The 24,860-nt window shown below is 34.1% G+C and overlaps 1 protein-coding gene and 1 non-coding gene across 2 annotated transcripts in view; both read left to right on the forward strand.

Annotated features, from left to right (window-relative positions):
• Window positions 1-24,860, forward strand: part of LOC138702764 (uncharacterized) — a 485,562-nt gene that overhangs the window by 251,456 nt on the left and 209,246 nt on the right. The gene's annotated exons all lie outside the window — the stretch shown is intronic.
• TRNAS-GCU (transfer RNA serine (anticodon GCU)) lies at window positions 20,165-20,237 on the forward strand. The gene has a single exon. It is a non-coding gene; the product is annotated as a tRNA-Ser (tRNA).

Genomic DNA, 24,860 nt, shown 5'->3' on the forward strand with positions numbered 1-24,860 from the left:
ATGGAAAATAATTTAATAGTGTATATAGAGTCGAGAAGAAAGCGAAAAATAATGTAGATGAGCAGCTTGTATAAGAGCTATTCTTGAATACATTACGAAATATCTGTTCACACATTAATATAATATATTTTACCTCTTGATTACACAACTTTTAAAACTGTATCACTTCGGAATATGTATGATAAGACTTTCTTGTGTTAAATTCTAAGGGTGCTATTCATAGACATTTCGCAGCACGCGCTACGAGCGTGCTAAACTAGCCCCGCCTATCCACTGATTACTTGTACAGAATTCAAATCATATCCTATCGCTAACACTGGTTTATGAATACGAAAAACGCTGATCATTCACCGGAAGCCCGCGCTAAAAATGTCTATGAATACGGCCCTAACGTACCTGGTTTACATGTTTCGACCTATTATGGGTCATCTTCAGAACTAGTCGTTGCTGGTCTTGGCGCCTCTTGTTTTGTTTCCTGTGAGGGTGTGTTCGTGTGGTGTAAAGTGGAGTCAAAGTGTGTATGTTCTGAAATTGAGTTGTGTGTTGAGAATTTCATTGGGGTCTGTTTTTGTGTATCTGTATATTTCGTATTGTTCTAGTGTGTTTAGTTTCTGGCTTTTTGGTTCGATGTGTAGTATTTATATATGAAGAGTCCACTGCAAGAATGATGGATGTCATTTGGAATACATTTTGCAGGAGAAGCAATTGAAAGTTTGAAATGTTTAGCGCTGAAAGCTTAATTGTGATTTTCCGATCATTACTGGACAATAACTATCAGTGTTAATGCTATATAACTCTCTATGTACATTCTATATGTCTTAAGCTATGCATTGACAGTCTTGGTTCATTTTCGACAAGAAAGTGACATCCATCATTCTTGCAGTGGATTCTTCATATATTTATCCATAGGACAAGTAGAGTCTATAACTAATTTTGAAATTATCTCCAATTTAATGAAGGAACCAAATTTAAGTACTTATCCATTGGGAACTTAAGATCTAGACTCAAAAACCAGTATAGTCTAACAGTAGAGCAATTCTAGACTGTAGTACAAAATATCTGTTCACACATTAATGTCTATTTAAAATCCAGTAGCAATTTCATATTGAATAAATTAATTACATAAATAAATTTAAACTTTATAATCTGTAAATGACTTTTTTTTTGCTTTTATTTATACTCACTTTAACATCTCTGGTCATATCGCGAGTTAATCTTTTTGGGTGAAATCTGAAGGCCTGTGTACTATTGTTGAGTACTGGTTCTATTGTTGTGAATTGGATAGCGTCTGTAGACGTATTACTGATTTGTTATGAATATGATTTTGGTGATGAATGAAGCCGGTAATATTCAAAGATGTTGTAGCCCGAATTTCCTGACATTTGCCTCGCGGTTGAGGGAAAACTCTGAAAACCCTCAACCAGTAAATTCAACCCCAGAATCGAACCCGGGCCCTCTGCGTAAGAGACAAGCGTGCTGACCCTTACACCACAGAGGTGAATTAATTTAAACGTCCTACTTCCGTGTAAAATCTATAAAATTAAAATCTATAACTTAGTGTAATATAGGGATGGGGAAAATAACCGGTTATTTTCATGCGGTTAACCGGTTAATTACCGGTTATTTTTGCTTGCTGGTTTAACCTGATAACCTGTTATTTTCTTCAATAACCGAAGGACCGGTTATTTTTAAGACTAAATATACACCGAATCGAATAATGTATTTTAAGTTTATCTGAGATTTAATGTCAGTTGAACAGTGTGTCTTTTTATTATTTTGTACACTGTGTAATCAACTCTGCATACAAATTGTCTCGTGGACCATTTCTAGATGAGGTTTGGGTTATTACTTTACTTACTTCATCTGTCCACAGATAGCAAAATGAAATTCGACTTGGACTCACCGGTTAACCGGTTATTTTTGATCGGTTAATCTACTCCAGGTTAAATTAATTTTAAAATAACTGGTTAGCCGATAACCGGTTATTATCATATAACCTCCCATCCCTAGTGTAATATGTAGCAAGTCGGCGATGCATGCAATAGAGGGGGAAATGAATTGGTCATGCTACCCCATTATCTCCTGACCTAGTTGTCTCATAAGTGATGCCTTCTTGGTATCACTTGTGAGATTCAGACCTGTCTTCGGACAGTTGACCAAACAACATCTTGCTAAGGTACATGGAACATTAAAATTCCTTCCAACTACAACTTCACCTAAAATTGTTTCCAACTGTCACTTAATCTCATCTTACTTACGACGTTGACCACCTAAAATTGCTTCCGCCTGCGACTACACCTAAAAGTGCTTCCAGCTTTGACTTCATCCAAAATTTCTCTCGACTTCGTTTACAATTAGGCTACTTCATACTTCGACTAAAGTTGCTTCGGACTTCAACTTCATAAAATTGTTTTCTACTCCGACTTTGTCTATAATTGAGGACCTAACATTCTAAGGCCCGGTTTCTTCAACCTTTGCTAAAATGCACCTAACATAGCGTTAATTAACTGTAAGTTAAAAGTATGAATTGCTGTTAAAAATATTGCGTTTCTTCAACTTTACATTTCACATTTTAACATTCTGTTTGTTAACTCACTGTTAGGACCAGAGATTCTAGAGTTTAACCATAACCTATAACCAAGTATAGGCTCAATTCTGTTTTCTGAACTCTGACAATAATTGCGATTCTCGCTTGTTTCCGTTGTTTGATTCAGAGAGGATAGAAGTCTTTCTATTCTCTCAGGTTTGATTTCTGCTTCTTTCCTCGTCTGTATCACAATAGCATGAAGGGCGTATTGGTATTGCTGTTATGAAATGGAAAACACTGCAACAAAAAGAAATCGTGGGACTAATTTCTCTTCGTTCGAGAGAAGCCTTCTGCTGGAAATTATTTCGCAGTATAAACCAATTAATGAGAGTAAACAAACAAACGGATCTAAGTTGAAAGCGAAAAGTGAGGCTTGGCAGAAAATAGCCTATATCTTTGTATGAACTTCTGGTCTGTCAAATCACAGAAATCATCCCCTCTGTTTATGTATTCATGGATATCATTTAGAAATAATCCAGATATACAAGTTCAGCATCTAACGCACCAGCCATATTGGATACTTCTATGCTAACAGAGAGTTAAATGAGTTAACTGCATGAAATTGGGCAGTTAAATTAACATAGGTTTTAACAGCCTGTTAGTACTAACAGCAGTTGAAGAAATGCTTCAACTGTTAAGTTTACAGTTAAAATGGAATAACAAACTGTTATAATTTAACAAAGGTTGAAGAAACCGGGCCTAAATGTGCTAAGTACCAAAAACAACTTTCTGAGATATTTATGAAAAACACACTGAGCAATGCATGTTGAGATACCTACAACAGTGTCATTTGGCGCACGAATGAGTCACTAACAGTTGAGCTACGACAAAGACAATTTAGTATGATATTATCATATGGAAGTTTCTGCCTTAGATTGAATAAAATTAAATTTAAAAAATTCGCACTTAGCACATTTAAAATGTTAGGTCTTCAATTCATTGTGCATCACAATTCACTTAAAGTTTTCTTCCGACTCCAAAATGATGTAAAATTGCTTTTAGTCCCCAATTCACTACAAAATAGCTTCCGATTTCATTGAATTTTGTTTCAAAATCTGAAATCACCCAACATTTCTTTCGACTCTGACTTCGTTTGTAATTGCTCCTGGCTACGAATTCACTTGCACTTGGAATTCCTTCAGAACTCTGACTTTATCTAAAATTGCTTCCGACTGCAACTTCTTCACAATTGCTTCCTACTACAACTTCGTCTACAGTTTTATTAATCTCCGACTTCGCCTAAAATTGCTTTACACGCCACCTAAATTGTTTTCGGCTCGACGTAAAATTATTTTCGACACTACTTAAAATTATTTTCTTCTGCACTTTAAAATTATTTCGACTTAACCTAAAGCTGTTTTCGATTCCATTTAAAATTATTTGCAACTACAACTAAAATTACTACCAAAACCGATTATGTAGCATGATTTTACATCTGTTAACTAAAAATGTATAAGTTAAAGTATCTCAGAAATTTAAAGAATTACTTTTTCAATTAATGTAAAATGTTAAATAATACTATATCTGGCTATAATTTCTCTTCTGGTACACCACAACTAAATCAGTAATTTCTTCCACTTATAGAGTGTATTATGTTGTCTTTTCGGTGGATAATTTGCTCCATAATCTCTTGTAATAAAAGTTTACAACTCTGTGGAAATAATGAAACACCACATTAACGTCAAGACTTTTCTGGCAGGACGACAGCTTTATAAACAAGTTTATATTGTGAATGGCCTCGTCATTTGAATTATTATCTTGAGGAAATCATCATGTACTCAGAGGGAGTCGGGAACGATTTGCAATATTACTTAAGAGCCCATTAGAGTCGAGTCAATTGCAAAATCCCAAACGTCTCTTTAAAGTTATAAGTGGCTCTATTTCCCGTCGGCGCTCCAATTACAGTATAAATGATATCCTCCCACTTTCTTCTCTCTTATCTCCTTAGTGACCTCATCTATCTAAAGCCGCCCAAGGGCAATAAAATTCCCCCTTACTCTAATTAGGCAAGAAGTACTGAAGTAACATTTAACACTTGTAATAGAGTTTTCTTCTTCAGTAATTTCCTGGTTTCAGTACTTTTGGAACAAACTGTGTGAAAGAACCTCATATTTCCTACGCAAGCTTAACGCACTAAATTGCCGCTAAAAGGAGCATTTATAAAGGCCAAAACATCCATAAATTTGCCACCCTTTGTTCATTCACTTCCTTCTTACTTCTTTCATCAAATCATTACGTCTAGAGGCTGATTTTTGTGTACGTACATTATACTATTTCTTATCATTTACAGATGTACAGGGCATAAATCTTCCAGAATTACAGCGTTATCTTTGTTATAGGCTATGGGGAGAAGTAAAATCTTCTGTATTCATTTATAGTAATGGACCATTGAAATAAAACGAAGAAAACAGTTCTTCAAAGATTTGTTGCATCATTTGTAGCTTTTCAGAAAAAAAAACTCTTTGAACCAAATCTGATGGTCAATATCAAGAAAACTCTTGGTATTTTTCTTTTACCCTATAGCTAGCCACAGGAGTGCCTCAGGCGGTAGCGCGTTTCCCTGCTTATTCGGAGCTGCGCTCGGGTGTACGTTCGATTCCCGCGTGTGCTGATTAAATTGCTGGGTTTCTTTCGAGGTTCCCCCAACTGTAACGTTAATATCAGGTAATTCATGGCGAATCCTTGCCTTCATCTTGCTAAATATGATCTCGTTATCGCAATTCCCTTGACGCTAAATATCCTAGTAGAAAGGTTTATTAAATAACAAAATAAAATAACCTAGTATGTAGCCTCTCTGATAAGGTGGAGTGTTATGATTTCAATAAAATATTCTGACATTTTGTTCTGTATTTGCAATAAATTATGAAGTTCATTTAGCACATAAATTTTAATTTTTAAGTAGGTTATTTTACGACGCTTTATCAACATCTTAGGTTATTTACTACTATTCCATACAGTACGACCGTGAAGAACCTTGGTATTTATATGGATTGTCACCTGGAATGGAATGAACAAGTGAATCACACTTCCAAAAAAATATTTTCCATTATTCACTCATTAAAGCGACTGAAGAACTTTCTTCCTGATAAATTAAAATTAATCCTTGTACAAACACTCGTGATGCCACACTTTGACTACTGCGATATTATATTAAGTAACCTAAATGCAAATTTGAGCAACAGGCTACAACGTGTGCATAATGCGTGCGTCCGTTATATTTGTAATATTCGTAAGTATGATCATGTTTCCCCGTCTTTCCAAACTCTGTCTTGGCTAAGGCTAAGCGATCGACGAGCTCTGCATTCCCTTGTTCTCTTGTTTCAAATTCTGCGCACCGCTACCCCAATATATTTGGCTTCTCGTTTTCAAAATTTATCCGCATATCATCAGCTAAGTACAAGATCTCATTATAACAATTTACTCATTATACCCTACCACAAGACATCTTTATATTCTTCATCCTATACAGTTTCAGTTGCTAGAAATTGGAACTCGCTTCCGAGTGATATAAGGGGTTGTTGGACAATAGCTTCATTTAGGTCAAAATTACATAAATTCTTACTTAACAGATGAATTGCTGATTAATATTTGTTACTTATAATGAAACTAACATCTGTCCATTCTTATTATTATTATCTTTAATTTCTCTAAATAGATTTACAAAACCTCTAATGACAATTACATTAATATTCTCATTATAGAAATAGAAATATATATATTCTCCCTGTAACATAGTCCTAGTAAGCTTATATTAAATTAATTTTCATCATTTTACTAGCTATCTCAAATATTAAATTAATTATAATTCATTGAATTAAATTAGCTCATAAATTAAGTTACTACTTTACCTTATAGATTTATCTAAATTTAAATAAATGTGTAGTGAAGATTATTGCTGGAGAACCTTTTAAGTGTAGTGAAAATATTTGTAATTTAAATTTATGTATTGTATTGATTAAGGCTGGTTGAGTGGAAGAGAAGGCCTTATGGCCTTAACTCTGCCAGCGAAAATAAAACATTATTATTATTATTATTATTATTATTATTATTATTATTATTATTATTATTATTATTATTATTTAGCGTCTGAATGATATGAAGGTGATAATGCTGGTGAAATGAGTCCGGGGTCCAACACCGAAAGTTACCCAGCATTTGCTCATATTGGGTTGAGGGAAAACCCCGGAAAAAACCTCAACCAGGTAACTTGCCCCGACCGGGAATCGAACCGGGCCACCTGGAATATAAATTTTAATACCAGTGGTAACCAGTGGTAACAGGACATAATGTGATCGTGAAAGCAACCTAAGTAAGGGTTGTAGTTACATGAGATCTTCTGTTTCTTCAGTTTATCATCAATATCATCATCGCCAGCATTAATAGCAGTCAGATTAAATAAGTATAGTGAAAATTCTGTCTTGGTGCAGATAATGCATTGTCAATTCATTGGCTGCTGTATTAGATACTATAAAAACTTGAATTTACCAAAAAACTACCAAATTTCGAAGTATCGGATGTTTGTCGCAAGTCGTACTAGCTGACAACCTGTTTTGTACGCAGCTGAGTTAAGTTGTGGTGATAATTTGACATGCCTATTGCTCTCTGTATGGTTCATTGTGTAATGTTGTCAAATTATCGTCTGACCCGAGATAGGGTAGGAATTGTGCCGGCCGATAAGCTGTCACTTCCCGGTGGTCGGGCAAGACATAGGATGCGTGGTTCAGCGGTTACTTAAACTAGAGTGACTGCCTAATAAATTCTAATGCAGTTATGAAGTCACCCATGTCACGTAAGAAGATGTTAAAACTGCCTGCCTCCATATTCCATATATTTCTGGCATCTGCTTAGGAAATTACGCGTTACCTTTCTTAGTTCTCTTCTTATCTTCAACACTTCCCGTTCCCGAAATTTAACTAATTGATTAATCTTATCACGACTTGGAACTCGACCGTCTGGAAATTTCTCTTGAAATAATCTCCTGACAGCACACGTGGATTCTGTACGGACATAATCCATGGCGCTACAGCCCGTGAAGGGCCTAGACTGACCAGCCGGCTTCTGGCCTCACGCCCACATGCCGAAGCAGAGGTGAACGATCATCCAATCAGAATGGAGGTATCATGTGGTTAGCACGATGCTGGGTGGGCACCGGTCCCATACACTGGCCGAAATTTCATGAGAAAATTTCTTCTCACATTAGGACTCGAACCAGCGCGCATTCCGTAACGCGAGTCCTAGGCAGGATGCCTTAGACCACGACGCCACGGCGTGGAACGTGTGGACATACTAATCGTAAATAAACACTCGATGTGGAATAGATTAATTAGGCCTATTATTTGCAATTTTTTCTGTACACGTGTAGTTTCTTACAATGCTCAAATAGCACTGTGTCGCCTAAGAGTCAGGTCAAACTAGTTAACCGCGCCCGCCCACTTCCTCGTCCGGCCATAGGCGTTGCCTTATCGGCTGGGGCACTTGTGGCAGTTCCCGCCGCAGTTATGGTCAGAAGATAATTGGATGACTCAATATGTTATAAACGTTCTTTTAGGACGCAATCAAGAGCGACAAAGTCTGTACAATCCCTTAACATTTCTATCCTACGTATTGTGTGCTAATTTATTTTATTATATTGTGGATTATTTCATTTAATTTTATATTATCCTATCATATAGGCCTACCATTCTATTTTATACTCAAATATGTATGCATTAATGAAACAGCAGAGTTCTAGTTGAATTGGAGGATTATTTAAAACGTATGGAGGAGAGACTAGCAAAAATAGGACAGCAATATATTCTTGGCATAGGTACCAGGGCGGCCACGAAGAATACGAAGTGTCCTATGATGTCGGAACAAGTTTACTCTACGAAGTGGCTACGGCGACCAGAAACGTCGCCATTAAAAGGACGAATTTGAAATAAAATTAAGAAACAGATCAAACTCTAACCATAATATCTGAAATATGACTCTTCAAAACCTACAAAAAATCTTCTTGATCTTGCCAACTAAAATTCCATACATTAGAACTTATTCTTTTGTTGTACGACTTATTGGAAGTACTAAAGAAACGTCTCTTGGATGAATTTAATGAAAAAATTTAGATACAATTTTGACATATTTCCCAGATGACCAGATATAATTTTCAGAAAATTAAAATGAAAGTGTCTTCCATAATCTGAACAATAATGAAACAGCGATTTAGCAATAATGTGTACTCTCTATTTATATTTTATTAATATAGATGATTAGCTTCTATTTAACACCAAATTCATTCCGTTTTTGTCCCATTATTAATGTAATAACCCATTCGAAGAAACAGTTGGTATGAGTTTGTATTATATAATTTAATACAGCTTGCATATTACTAGTTGTAATTCAGTGGTATAATCCAGTGCACTTTTTGCATTAATATTGTAAGGGGATTATATGAAATTACGAACTTCACACATACAAATGTACAATATACGCAGATATACCGAAGCTATTCAGTAAATATCTGGTGCATATAATACAAAACCATCTAAAATATATTTCAACGTGCTGCACCCGAATCTTGATTGGATAACATGCTTAATATTGCTGTTAAAGTTTGCGAGTCAAATCCAAAGGGGAAAATAATTTTTAAGATATTAATTATTACCACAAAATTTAATTAAAAAAGAAAATGAAGACGATGAAACATTTTTCATCCAGAAATTAAAATACTTCAGGATTGTAAGGTTGATTGTGGGAAAAAAAAGCTTTTTTTTACGAAAACTTACTTTATACTTACATGTTTTGTCTATTGCAAAAAAAAACTAATTCGTTCTATCACTGTACTCATCTGGTTCTCCAGCTTGTTCCATAACGTTGAGTGTGAGTAAAGATGTATTACTAGAATTGTATCTGTATCGTGGACGAAATTTTATTTATGTAAGAACACCTCAGGGGATACTTCTGACCCGATAACTAAACTAGACGTCCTATTCTTTCCAATAACTTCGAGCGAAATCCCCCTTAACCTCCTGCCTGTCAAACCTTTGAGATATTTATCGCGCAAATACCCAGAGCTACGTTTTCAATCGAAAGAGAAAGAGAACAATTTATGGATTCGCTATCTACTTCAAGTAATCTATTATAAGAACAAAGATTACAGTAACACGAAACTGCACAGTCCAGCACCTTCGCCGCGTGGTTTAAAGCGTCATGCCTTCGACTACCGATACAGAACGAGCTCTGGTTCGAGTCCTCATGAGGGAAGAAATTTTCTCTACACGTTTTGGCCAGTATATGGGACCGGTGCCCACACAGTATCGTGAGCTATAGTGAGTAGCGAAATCAGTTTTTGCAAAGCAGCAATAACAGCTGGAAGGATCGTCATCTTAACCATAATTTAACACAGTACTGGTTGGATGGTCGTTTACCTATATTGAGTCATGTACAGACAGGGTCGGATATAGGTATAGTGCCGTCCCTAGGCAGTGCTAAAATTTGCCGCCCCCAATTCCCACAAACATTTCATGAGCAGCTATTATACAGGTCATGTTTAGTTTAAATTAGTTTTAAATGAAATGCTACAATTCAGAAAACAATAAATTACTGGAGTCAAAATACATGAATCTTACTTGTGAATTATAAAGATTTCCTTCGCACTTTCTTCACAGAGAAAGAATTGATGATGTCATCAATTCGATCTAACGAAGCACATCAGATTCGATGCAAAGAAATATATTCAAACTTATTCATTGTTGAAACAAAATTGACTTGTGAAAGGCTTTTTTTGTTTTTGTTTGTTGGTGCTGTAATATGTTATTACGAATATATTTACTTCAATAGGAAGGATATAGTAAATTGAAAATAAACTCCAATTATTTGCGGAATAAACTTTCATTATCGAATTATACAGTGCATATGATGGAAAGTGATTAAATAGTATTGTTAACGATATATTATATTGGAAATGTAACTGAGAATTCTGGTTACTATTCAGAGTGATAATATAATAAACACATCCAATTTTATTTTCAAAAATGGATTCTTGTTTATACAAGCGGTTAAATTTAAGGGGTTAGGTACAGCTTATAGCAGTAAAATTTTTGGAAATATTCAACATTTTTTCCTCCATTACTGTATCTTGTACTACAATGAAAATTGGTATGTGCAGAACACTGTCCTGCTATATAAAAATATATATTATTACGATTTAAAAAAATATATTTACTTTTTTTTTTCAAAATTCAATTTACATTAAAAAGAGAAGCTTCCAGTATTCTGAGGGGCGATAGTATTCTTCAAAACAAGAAAAGGGTCAAATAAACATCGGTTCTAAAATTAAATATTGTACGAAAGAAGGTCTTTGAAAATGATATTGTAAGAACAGTATGTTTTCTAATTTGAGCTCTTTGCTTGTTTCGTATTGGATGTACATAACGGAAAAACAGTAAACAAGACTGTAACAAGATGTGAATTCCTAAGGTGTGGGGCAGAAAGATGCGTTACAATGAATGGAAATCACATTGAGCATCATCTATGATATTGATGAACAAGTACTCATATCTCGGAAGATATACCAATTTTAAGACCCATGTTTATTAGCCTTAGTTTTTATTTGTTTCGATTAATACTACAACCTCTTAAAATATTGAATGTTTTTTAACAGCATGTATACTGTACAGTTTTATAATGTGGAAAATGGAAGCTTTTTGCGTATCAAGAGAAAATAAATCAGGACTGATGAAATATCTCTAATAAAAACCTCGTTCCCTTATAACATAAAAAATTTCCATTGCTATATGGCAATGAGAAGTTAGGTCACTGGGACAGTTAATTAAGCTAGATAATTTATCTCGCATGAAATTAAAGAAGCTCCCGTCAGAAGACTGTCTTCATTTATTCTCCTTCAAGAAGAATATTCTTGAGCAGCACGCGTGCTTTAAGAGACGTCGTTCTCTGCAGACTTCATCCATTTGATTAGAAAGCAGCGAACCATGATGGACAACTTGATTCAAAGAGTTCGTCGTATGTCGAGAATACTCTACTCTTGGTAATTTAATCAAAAACTTGTGTACTTTTCAATGATGTGTCATTGTCTGCGTCTTTTCTTCGCCAGGCTGACGATGTCACACAAGAGGTTTCACAACATTTTGTTATTGCTTACTCGTTCACATTTTCATCTAGGAAGCCTCTTGTCATAACAAGTCTGCCTTCGGAATTACTTTTTACTAATAAATTTTCATATGATAAACTTAAAACTCCAATGATGTACAGAACTTTATTCCTATTGGTGAGTACTAAAATCCATTCTCATATACCGGATGTCCGAAAAAAGGTAGACAGTAGAAAGTACTCACTAAATTAAGAAATGGCGGTTCTAGAATTAGTGATAGACTACGATGACATGACGTCACTTCCTAGAGACATGGAAATAAAATGAAAATACTTATTTGTTGCAAAATTCTAAGTAACATTGAATAATTTCAAGTGAAAAATTGTTCCGGGGCCGGGTATCGATACCGGGATCTTTCGCTTAGCGCACGAATGCTCTACCGACTGAGCTACCCCAGGAACTATACACTACACCGTCACAATTCTTCCCTTTATATCCACACAACTCAAATGGGATGACAAAAACAATTTTTCCCTTGAAATTATTCAAGCCTGCTTCACAGGGAGCTTCTACCTGAAAGCCAGATTTGCATAATATATTCGTTACTGTAGGTGCGTTAACAGAATACCACAATTTAAGTCACACAGAATTGTGTGCACTCAAAGTTGGGTTCTGGCGTCTTGTCAGCCCAATTACATCGAATTAATAACGTAATACGAAAGGATATGAAAACCATGTCGCTTTAAAGAAATTAATATAAGTTGAAATAGAGTGAACAATACACGATATCCGATAATTGTGTTGAAATATGGTCAAAAAGCCTATATCGTGAAGAAGAAGAAGAAGAAGAAGAAGCAGAAGAAGGAGATGATGATGATGATGATGATGATGATGATGATGATGATGATGATGATGATGATGATGATGAAAATAGAGCAACAGCATTGCACAATTACATTTTTGGTATCAGGTATCCTGATCACCAGGCCTCGGTCTAGGGTCACCGAGTCACCAGACTGAAGCTTGGAACGCACGGAGTATAAATGACGTCATAACCCGTGGGATGGAATGGCACTGCGAGAGTACAGTTGGTTTTTCTTAACTAAGTGCATTATCGTCTTTCTTATTGCTGTTGGTATAGTTCCGGTGCGAGTACGTACTTGAGATACTAAGAGTAAACAAGTACTTATATTTTATCTTATTTCATTTATTTAATTATTTTATACATATTTGTGTGACCGTTAATTTCTCTGTTTTATAATTCACAGTACTAAGAAACTTGTCGAAAATTAAGATCACCAAGAGTTCTCTTCAGAACGAACTTACAGAGAAGTTCGGAAAGAAATATTTTCTTATTGAATAAAAAAAAAACACTGAATTTTACAAATTGTGCAAAATTATATGACAGAAATATAACTCGATTCTTTGAAAAATATTGTAATAGTAAAAGCCACATGGGAATTAGCAAGTAACACAGTCGTTACAGGCCTTCAATATCAAAATCAGACATATAAAATCAAATAGAATTCCAATGAGATTTGTGTATAATGTTGATACATGTCAAAATCCCTTTCAACAAGGTCGAAAATTAATATTTCAAAACGTTTCATGAAAAAAAAACTTTTCTGAGTGAAAATGGGAGACTCTTTTCTTTTGATACACTGCGAATGTGTCTTGTAATTCAGTGCAATGAATTGTGAAGAAATGTATTTTATGTACTGCATATTTTTCCTTTCTTCTCTCACACACAAATGATTATTTTATTTTGTAAATACATTTATAGTATAATGAAAATTTAAGCACGTAATGTCAGGCAATTATTTTCTATGCTATAAATGCACTGCATATATTATATCTGTAAACGTGAACATTTATTTTGTGCCCTACTGTGATTGAATGTTTACATGTTCAGGCAAGGAGTAATTGCACTGTCCAGCTCCCATTCCTCTCGATCTACACAACACAGTTACCCGTACGTTCATGTGTAACTTCATGCGTTTCAGTACCCTGGACCGAGGCCTGCTGATGATATTAAATTTACTTCCGTCAATGTACACTGCTGTTCAAAGATATTTGATCCGACTAATCGATAGTGATCGATAATTTGTTGGTGTAAATGTGGATTCTTTAGTTATTGCTTCCATGAATAGATGGCGGAGATAATAGTCACTGTTGCCAATTGTAGATAAATATTCTCGCATTATAGAATTCAATTTTTCACCCACCTAACTGATTGTAAAACAACACTGGATTCAGCTGGAAACCGCTGATATTGTCAATTGTGATAATAATTAATACTTAATCTACCTAATCATTTTCTCTGACACTTTTTTAACTGTACCAATAACGGTGCCACGTATTGAGAACTAGGGGAACTGTTTCAAAGTTTGTCAATTTTTTATATCTTTGGTTATCCCGTGGTTGGAAAGTTCGCTTACACGATCATAAAATCGTAGATCGGATACCTTTGGACGTGTACCAGAATCGATTGTTTTACATAATCACAATTTCTATTTTTATTTCGTAAAATTACAAAGTAATGTCACAATATATTTATACTCTGTAAAACTCTGAAACATAAGTGGTCGTAATTTGTTTCAAGTCTACATCATGTCGAATCGAACAACTGCCTAGTCCTCATAGGTTGAGTCGAACATCCTCTGCATCAAATATCGAAGAGCTTGTCAGGGTAATCAGAGGATTGTGCGGGCTTCAATTAGAAGTAACGATAATGCGTCCAAGTGGCAAAGCGTCTCTGGTGGCTGCAGGTTAGTTAAGGTTCACTTCTTTACGGCTGGCTCGGTCCACTCCAGTCGCGTTCTCATTCAAAGCCGGGTAGATCCCGGGCCGGACAATCCCCAGGGGTCCGAACCCCAATTCTCTTATATTGTAACCTAATGCTGCTGCTGGCTGCTACACACAAAAAGTTAATCGTGGGAGCTACGTAGAGCAGCAGAACAAAATTGAACACAGAGTAAAGGTGATGGATTTATGGCTTTTCTTGAGAGTCAAGCGATTAAATAAATGATTACGACATCAATAAGTCATCATCGTCGTCGTTTTCATCGTCATCATCATCTGCTTCTACTTATGGTTTCTTTGAAAATGGAACTACAGTATGCGCCAAAACAAACTGTATTGAAATTATATACTCTAAAAAATCAAAATGTCATTATAACACGCAAGGTAATTACGGCAACATATATCTTAATGCGTCGGTACAGCATGTATTCAAAATGTGTACACTCACGTCTCACACATTGTTCAAAACGGCCCTTTAGATTGTTGAACATGTTGATGAACACAATTTGCTGCGAGAACACAAAAATGTTCCCGTAATTAAGGTACGAGAATGCCGTTCCGTATGACTAGAAATAATGCGAACTGTCTCGAATAAGAGAGCATCCTCTTCCAATGAAGAAATCCGCACGCCCAGGAATAGGGCGATTTTCGACCTCCTGAATTTTGGTAACGATGAACAAACCTCGCGGCTGTACTTCCAGGAACACCGACCAAACGGCCAGCAAATCTAGCCCCATATCCAGCCTCAACTAGAGCTATAACGATGAGAAATGAGGGATGACGATAATACTTTAGTGTAGACAATGACTATTTAACGTGATATAGAATTATTGAAATAAGGGGCATCTTGCAAAGTAAGAGTTAATAAATCTACTCTAAATTAAATATTTAAATAACAGGATATAACAGAAAGTCGAATTGTTTCGAAACTAATCAAATTAAATCTAATTACATTAAGTAAACAAGCCCGAAGTTTTGACACTACATTGCTACAGCTAAATTGTAGGTTATTAACATAAGCATTGAATAAGTCCGTACTTGAGCATTGAACGACAAAACCAAACATCGAAAGTTCGAATCTTGCCGCGAAATGTAACTTCTTGCTTTTTATAATGTAAATCAGACTTATAACTAAATCATTAATATTTCTTACATTACTTATTCATATTTATAGCCAACATTTAATTTGTAAAGAAAAGACTTTAGAAATCTCATATGGAATTTGTTATCTGTAGTGACATAAACATAGATTATCTCTCGGAACTTTTCCGTAAAAGTAAATTAAATTCACTCCTTGAAACTGAAAATCTTAGTCGTAGAGTAATTTTCCCACCAGCATACAAGCTGAAGTAGCACAGCCACCGATAAAAGTTGCGTACACAGAATTAGATTGAATTTCTATTCCACAGAATCTATAACCAATGGCTTGTCTGAACGTGATAAACAAATCCTAAGTGTTTCCAATGTCACTGAACAATTTCAAAATATTAATTTAAAAACTAAAAAAGGGTCGTAAATGCTGTATCTAGTGATTATTTACATTTATGTCTACAAAATTAATCTTGCAAAAACGTATATGATACTGGTACTACCGATATTAAGAGTAAATGTATTGTATTTTTCACTTAATCTCAGAATCACTTCAGTCGATGTTCTCCACTCAATGTCGTGAAAAAATTCAAACGTAAAAATATGTAAATAACGCAGGGACTTAAAAATCTCATGTATTAAAAAGAAGAATCTATATGCAATGAGTTGCAATGTAATGATCCTCATATTCTTAAATACTACAAGACGTACAGTGTAATTTATAAAAAATTATGAAAGTGGGAAATAGAATACATTTGAATAGAAAAGTACAAAATTCAGATAATGCAATTAAAGCTATTCGCAATATTATTAAGTTAAACTTGTAGATATCCTAAGAAAGAAAATATTTTTCAACAGTAATCTCACTAAACGTTTTGATTTATCTAGAGAAAATCAAAACTCGAGTGGGATTTAATTGACTATTACACGATTGGAAAAAAGTATATAAAGATTAGAAGTAACGAACTACTCCAATACAATAAAATATTAATTGACTTACGAAAATACAACTGTCTTCAAATGTATTACTGTACCATCTCAACATTACAAATATTACGCTAGATGCATGCTAGATGGCAGTAGTGAGCAATGCCTTCTCGTCGAGAAGTTCTCGATTTATTATATACGATGACAATGTTACTAGTCAAGAAGATTTTGTTGATTCAGATTCATTTTTATTAAAATGCAACATTCCACTTCAATTATCCGAATCCCAGTAATCAACGTCACTTGACAGATGATTTTCAATAAATCTTAAATATTAAACAATCTCTGATACGTGACTATCCATAATATCATATAGCAGAAGCTATAACATAACCTAACTAATATACACAAGTGTTAGAAAAGTTTTAATTAACGACGATGACATAAAAAATAAACATGAATAATTTTAAAAGGAATAATTATTGAATGTACAATTTTCAAATTTGAATGTGGTTGGTGGTTCAATTGATGTTATAATGGACGTGTGCGTAATAGAAGTGGAACTCGTTGATTTAGGCCTACATGGTGTATTCAACTTATTCAGAATTTCCGAATGAATAATTTTAAAAGGAATAATTATTGAATGTACAATTTTCAAATTTGAATGTGGTTGGTGGTTCAATTGATGTTATATTGGACGTGTGCGTAATAGAAGTGGAACTCGTTGATTTAGGCCTGCATGGTGTATTCAACTTATTCAGGATTTCCGAATGGTGCTCTTCATTTATTTGTAAATCGGATTTCAGAAGATGCATAGGTATGATCAGTGATTTTTATTAATGCTTGTTCTTGAATGCCAATGCGAGTCATATTTGAAACTGCTGTGCATCGACTGGAGTGGTTTGTAATTATATATATATATATTTTTTTTTTTTGACGTCCAGACCAGCGCAGTTTCAAATGTTGGCAAACAAAGAAACAAATGCTAGGGACTCGATAAAATTAAACAAATGCTAGGGACGCGATAAAATTAAACAAATACTAGGGACGCGATAAAATTAAACAAATGCTAGGGACGCGATAAAAGTGTGCGATAAGCAGCCATGATTGGTTGAAAGACGTCCTTTCGTACCGTTTTAGTGGTCAAAAGTAGTATGACGTAGTAAGAGTGTAATAGTCATTTTAAAACCAGTGATTATAAAGTAGTGGATCCCAAATCTATTGCAAATTCTTTTAACGTCTTTTAGTATATAGTACAGAAATATTATTGACAACTTAAACATTTAAGATTTTGCAAAAGATACTGCAATTGGTTATTTAAGAGATGCATTTAATAATTGGTATTAATATATGTAATTAGTCAATAACTGCAACAGTGCTTTTTCATTCAATCATAACATGAATAAAATTGAATGAAAATTAAATTAAACACTATTGCAAACACGTAGATAAAATAGTTAAAATCAACTGAAGGGTTGACAATGAAATAATCCAAAGCCACACTTTTAACAAAAATTGTTTTGTGCGAGTGCATTTCTTACACATATGGGAAAGCTACTAATAAAATATTGTAATACTCAGCAAATGACATAACCTAAGGACTCTAAACCTTTGTAAAAGTTTGTCTGTGTGGCTTAGGAATATTTTTTAATTTCATTTTAATTGTTAATTTTTAATATATATGCACTTACACTGTATATATGTATGTGTGTATAAATGCATTCATTAGATTAACGTTTATAATATTATAACTTGCAATTTTGTATTGTCTGTGATCATTAACACTTAATCTGAGGACTTTGTAAAACTCTATTTCAACGTTATTTAGACAAAAAAAATCGTTGATGTAGACTAACGATTGAACTCGCTCTCTTCTACACAACATGCAGAAGTCTTAGCGCCTGAGCTATTGAAACGACAGGAAAGCTTTCCTTTCTGTGCGGAGTGTCGATCTAGTCATGAAGGTCCATTGTCGATTTAACTACACGATTTATGTATATATTTATCTTTTATTTACGTAATATTATCATATTTTTTGCTGTTTTTGAAGTGAATTTAGGAACGATGCTAGTAACAAACCAAATAGCCTGAATTTAAGTAACTTAATATTCGTTATCTTGTGTATCAATGCTCAGGTCTCCGATCATGCGCAGAGTCTTACAGCTGAGACTAGGAATATTCAATCGTCTCATTCTTTTCCTGGGAAACTGTACATAGATACTCATAAAGCCTGCTCTGTTTACAATACGAGTTCCCCTCCCTGATTTAGACAGAGTGGATCAGAAAGCACTAAGTACAGTAAATCTTGAATTATACTCCGATATGACGCAGGAATTTAGGATAATCCACAATAGATGGGCATAGAACTAATACTAGAATGTTTTTTTACTTGGTTATTTAACGACGCTGTATCAATTACTAGGTTATTTAGCGTCGATGGGATTGATGATAGCGAGATGGTATTTGGCGAGATGAGGCCGAGAATTCGCCATAGATTACCTGGCATTCACCTTATGATTCGGTAAAACCTCGGAAAAGCCCAACCAGGTATCAGCCCAAGCGGGGATCGAACCCGCGCCCGAGCACAGCTTCAGACCGGCAGGCAAGCGTCTTAACCGACTGAGCCACGCCGGTGGCAATTAGAATGTTGGTGGTGGTGGTGGTGGTGGTGGTGGTGGTGGTAGTGAAACGTGTTTTCAAGAAAATTAAATGGAAAATGGAAAATTTTTCCTATATTTTTCCGAAAAATTTTCCAACCGAAAAAAAAATTGTTACTTTCTTCGCTTCCTTGCTTACGGTCTCAAAAGTTGCACATTACTCTTCACTTGGCGCCAACTTATCAAAGTTATCTAACTTTTATTGGTTGTGTCAATACTGGGTACAAAACAAGCGCCATTGTCCTGTTTGTTTTACCAAACATTAATCCCGATTATGAAGCAAATGCTGACGAATATCATTTTCTGAGAACTTTACCAATCTAATCTAAATGTCAAAACTCTATCTGCTCCACATGAGACTGATGAATGCCTGTCATTTTAAAATAATTATTGTTCGTTAAGAGAAAAAATAATAAGTTGGGAGGTTCCTTATTCCCCGAATTTTTAGGCCTATATTTGCGGGCTGTCCACTTTATTTTTACAATGCAATCACACCTCAGTCAGTCGGTTTAAAAAGCAACATTTTTTCAGGACTATTTATAATTGTTTTAGTACTCGTAAAATTGCAAAACTTAACAAAACTAATGAGCTGACTAAATTGTTGACTGTCTCATTTGCTACATGAAAAGTATGATGAATTATGTTTAACGTGCAATTATACCATTTATTTATTGTTATAAAATTCTATTGCATTCTCGTTAAAATGTAGCCACGTACTTCGGGTCTGTGCCACTTATGTAACCACGCAGATCTCGACTTTTTAACATAGACCTACAGAATATGACAATGACATCAAAATATACACAAATCTGGCTTTCAGGTAATAGCTCCCTGTAAAGCAGGTTTGAATAATTTCAAGGAAAAATTGTTCCGGAGCCGGGTATCGATCCCGGGACCCTTCGCTTAGCGCGCGAACACAAGTATTTGTGTGCACTCACAGTTGAGTTCTGGCGTCTTGTCAGCTCATTTGAGTTGTGTGGATACAAAGGAAAAATTGTGACGGTGTCGTGTATAGTTCCTGGGGTAGCTCAGTCGGTAGAGCGTTCGCGCGCTAAGCGAAGGGTCCCGGGATCGATACCCGGCTCCAGAACAATTTTTCCTTGAAATTATTCATCAAAATATAAACTTCACATGTTACATGCTGTACGCAGCTAATTGGACTTTTGTTATGCAAAAAACGAAGCTTATTCAAGCTCAACTAATGGTATTGGTATCTGTGTTTAATCCTAAAATGGATTAATAAAAATCTTCATTATTTTGAATCCTTCATTATACTAATAATGCCACTTGTACAACAAAATTAATAGTTTAAATCCTTTGTGCTCTCGCATTACATCATCGTTAGGAAATATATGGTAGTGGAAGCTATGCTTAAAATCACTGACTATACAAATGTTTGGTTTCACTTTAACAATGCGTCGTTGTAACGGAAGTGTTCTGAATAGCTTTGTGTTCACAAAGTTTGAAATATCACTGAGATAAAGCACTGAAATTAACGTCATTATAGTTTAAAACATTCCTCATATAAAACTAACAACTGAATTTCCAAACGAGGCTTTCTATTTTAATCGCATCACCTTTATAATACATGCATAATAGATCCGACTAATGTTTTTGTTCAACATGTGGGATAAAAATTACTTAAAAATAATTTTAGGAGACGCATATTTCATTAGAAACAAGCAAACGTACAGATCCGGTATATTCAGAGATAGCGCATTCAATTCAACAAACTTTTAATACATGACAAAACCACGTAAGTATATTGAGGAAATTATTGTCTCCTAACTACGAACTATGAACAACACTATATAAAACTCAGAAACTACGCTGGAATATAGTCGTGAAAACAATGTTACAGGAAAATATAAACTGTCGTTTGAAACTCCCATAAACTTAACATTACTTTGCAGTTCACTATTTATGAATGCACGAATAAGTTTTATGTTTTTCCTGAAATTGTATTTTTATTTATGTGTAAATGATCTCTTTGTCTTTTATCTAGTACATAAAAGAAACAAGGCTGTATAAAATTTTTATGGCAGCATGAACTCATTTATTCATCTTCTGGAACACGACAGATTATTTCTTTGGTTATAAATAGGCTCCGTATTTCAATTACCTATAAACTGGAATGAAGTTGTCTGATTCGAAGTGTATATGACGTCACAGCGCAGGTACAGGTACGTTCGTATACAGTATGCTCAGTACCAACATCCCAATTAATAAATTAAATAATGTACGTTGTAAGGAATTTCTGGAAAAATACATAGAAAATTGATGGCTTTTTAGTGATGAGCGATATGCAACATCCTAATGAAACAAGAAAAAATATCAGACAATAGGAATATCTTGTACTACATCATGCACCAATAACATCTTGTGCTATTAAAAGAATCTTTTCGGTCCTTTATCCATTGCCCAAAAGTTCTCAAAATATTAATTAACATCCTGTATAAATTACAATTTATTTTGTCATATTTATAAGTTGTACTCCAGAATAAGGCGTCTAAATTTGAAACATGTTTTAATAAATTAATTATATTACATCATGATTATAGAATTTGTTTTGGAGTTCAACTTTATGCCATGCTAAATTTCGTACATTACTACCCGAAAGCCCACGGCTTATAAGTAAAACTGAACACAACCAACTGTGTTGTAAGACAATTGAAAATTCTCCAGTGTCACAACACTGCATCAAGTAACTTTGCTCAATCCTAGACCGCAATGTATATTCATTAAGACCCCCCCAGGTCAAATACAATGAAGACTTTTGATTGAAGTACTCTGCCTTTGGTAGTGCAAATTTAATAGAGAAAACGTTTCCAGGAATAGATATTTAATCAACGAGATTTCCGTACTTGAAGGCATACATTATCTTCGAGCACCAATCAACATAACGGAGATTGAATAGAGGTTAACAAGAATGAAATTTCCGCGTAACGAATAGAACTGACATCTCATATCCTAAAATTCAAGTCATGTCAGCACAATTCAGTAAAAAATGTTCTGAAAAAAAAATTAGGAATATGACATATAGTTTAAGTAGATTAATTCAAATGTTCATAATAATAATAATAATAATAATAATAATAATAATAATAATAATAATAATAATAACAATAATAATAATAATATTTTTTGTTTAATCATTTTTCCTTGCAGTGCCTATCATGTTATGTCTATCATGTAAGAACTCTTGTTACTTATTATCATAATTTTCCCTTTTTTGTGTGTTCACCTAAAACTTATGTTTATCGTATGTTCTATAATTTGTTCCTCTTGAAGGCGAGAAAGAGTAGAACTTCAGCTGTTGAAGTTTGTGACGCGAACTGAGGAAGGGATAATAGTAATCACCCAACTGTACACTTTTATGTCTTTTAGGTTAGGATATATTATACAATGGGTTTTATTGTGCCATTTCCATTTTAATATGTGTGTTCTTTTAGAGAGTAGTTGGATGTAATCATAGGTGGGGGGGGAACCTACAAAGGAGGACTTGTTTTGGGTACAAAGCACGTACGGTCAGATGACCCGTGCATTGGATTTTAGAGAAAATTATGATAATATAAAATCTGTATGCATAATATTACTCAATAAATCCATCTATCTTTCTATCTAATTCACTATATTATTATTATTATTATTATTATTATTATTATTACCATCATCATCATCATTAATTACCATTATCATAAGCATTATTATTATTATTATTATTATTATTATTATTATTATCACCAACGTTACTATTCGCTTTACAGACTTTAATGTTATTTTCTGTTTCCAAATACAAAAGAGTCAGTCTGAAGAATATTACATTTCTTATAATTTATTTTCCCAAATACATATTAGAATAATTACAGTAATAAAATTACAATAATTACAACAATAAAAAATAAAATAAACGTTAATTTAATTATAACTATAAATAAATAAATGCAATAATCCTAGGACCATAAATAAAGACTATGTTATAATATACATTTGTTGCATAAAACTAGTTTCATAATATATAATAATAATAATAATAATAATAATAATAATAATAATAATAATAATAATAATAATAATAATAATGGTTTATTTTAACTGGCAGAGTTAAGGTTATTCGGCCTTCTCTTCCACTCAACCAGTATGATAGAAAATTACTACAATGCTATGAATATAACATAATTAATACAATACAATGCAATATAATACAATTCAAGACAAGACAATATAATACATGATTAATATAATACAATGATAATTCTTTTTATCTTCACAACACCAATAAAATAATTATGTTATAATAATATTAATAATAATAATAATAATAATAATAATAATAATAATAATAATAATAATAATAATAATAATAATAATAGTAATGATGGTTATACCTAAATTAAATTAAATTATTAAACTCGATCACAATTGAAGAGTCCACTGCAACAATGATGGATGTCACTTTCTTGTCGAAAATGAACCAAGACTGTCAATGCATAGCCTACTATTAGATTTCTCCTAATTTTTATTATGATTATAAATAAATTACATTACGTTATACCATATTATATTATCGCATTAATTTATTTCGCATTACATCTCATGCTATATACGATTACAGTACATTGCATTGTTTATTTATATGTAGTATTAATGCAATATGAATGTTTCACAGCTTCCCTTAGCAGAGAAACACGTCTCCAGGCAAAATTGAAATTGTCCTTCACTGTAGAAACATTTTCAACATAAGTACATCACACAGAGTTTTCACTAGCAGACGGAGTATTATTTTAACAAACTGCATGGCGTCAGATCTGTTGTATGATCTCACGAGGGATAGAATAACATAGACACTGAGAATACCAATTAGTTTTAAATATCCTCTAACCACATTGCTGTCGGCACCGTCATTTTCTGTTCAATTTAGCGTACAATAATACATGTTTGATATTAAATAAGCCTGAAAACAGCGACAGAATGACGCACTGAAAGAGAATAGTGATTCAGAATTGAAATTGTGCACAGCCACTGGCGTAGCTTAGACGGTAAGCACGTTTGCTTGCTGAACCAGGATTGAGCTCTGGAGTAGGTTCCATTTCACCTTGGGTAATTTACTGGTTGGGTTTCTTCCTAGGTTTACCCTAACTGTAATGTCAATGTCAGTTAATCACAATGCATAACCTGAGATAAAATTTCCAAAAACTGTTCCTGACATTAAAAATTTAGTGTCATCAAAACAAAGTTATGCTTCTCATTAAGAACGTATTTTTAATTCGAAAACCTATTAAGTTCAATTATGAAAGTCCTTTGACTTAAGATAAATCCTTACATTTCTTTTGATAGTGGGTACTTCAGTCTTCAGCATACTGAAATAGTGGTACTCAGGGAGAAATTTTGAGAGCCCAAAGTTTTCTGCCCAAAGGCAAGTCTTTCACTGCAACAAACCCAGCATTCTCCAATCTTCCCTATTTTCCGCCTTCCTCTCCGTTTCCGCATACGATCCATATATCTTAATGTTGTCTATCATCTGATATTTTCTTTTACTCTGAATTTTTCTCCCGTTCAACATTCCTTCCAGTGCATCCTTCAGTAGGAAATTTCTTCTCAGTCACCAGACTGCTGCATTGGAGTTAAATCGCTCGATTGAACTCGGTCGAGTGAGATACGATCGCTCGTGATACGCTCGTAATAAATACAAGCACAGTGCAAGGTCATCTCA

The sequence above is a fragment of the Periplaneta americana genome, chromosome 7 (genome assembly GCF_040183065.1).
Source record: "Periplaneta americana isolate PAMFEO1 chromosome 7, P.americana_PAMFEO1_priV1, whole genome shotgun sequence".
Classification (NCBI taxonomy): Eukaryota; Metazoa; Arthropoda; class Insecta; order Blattodea; family Blattidae; genus Periplaneta; species Periplaneta americana.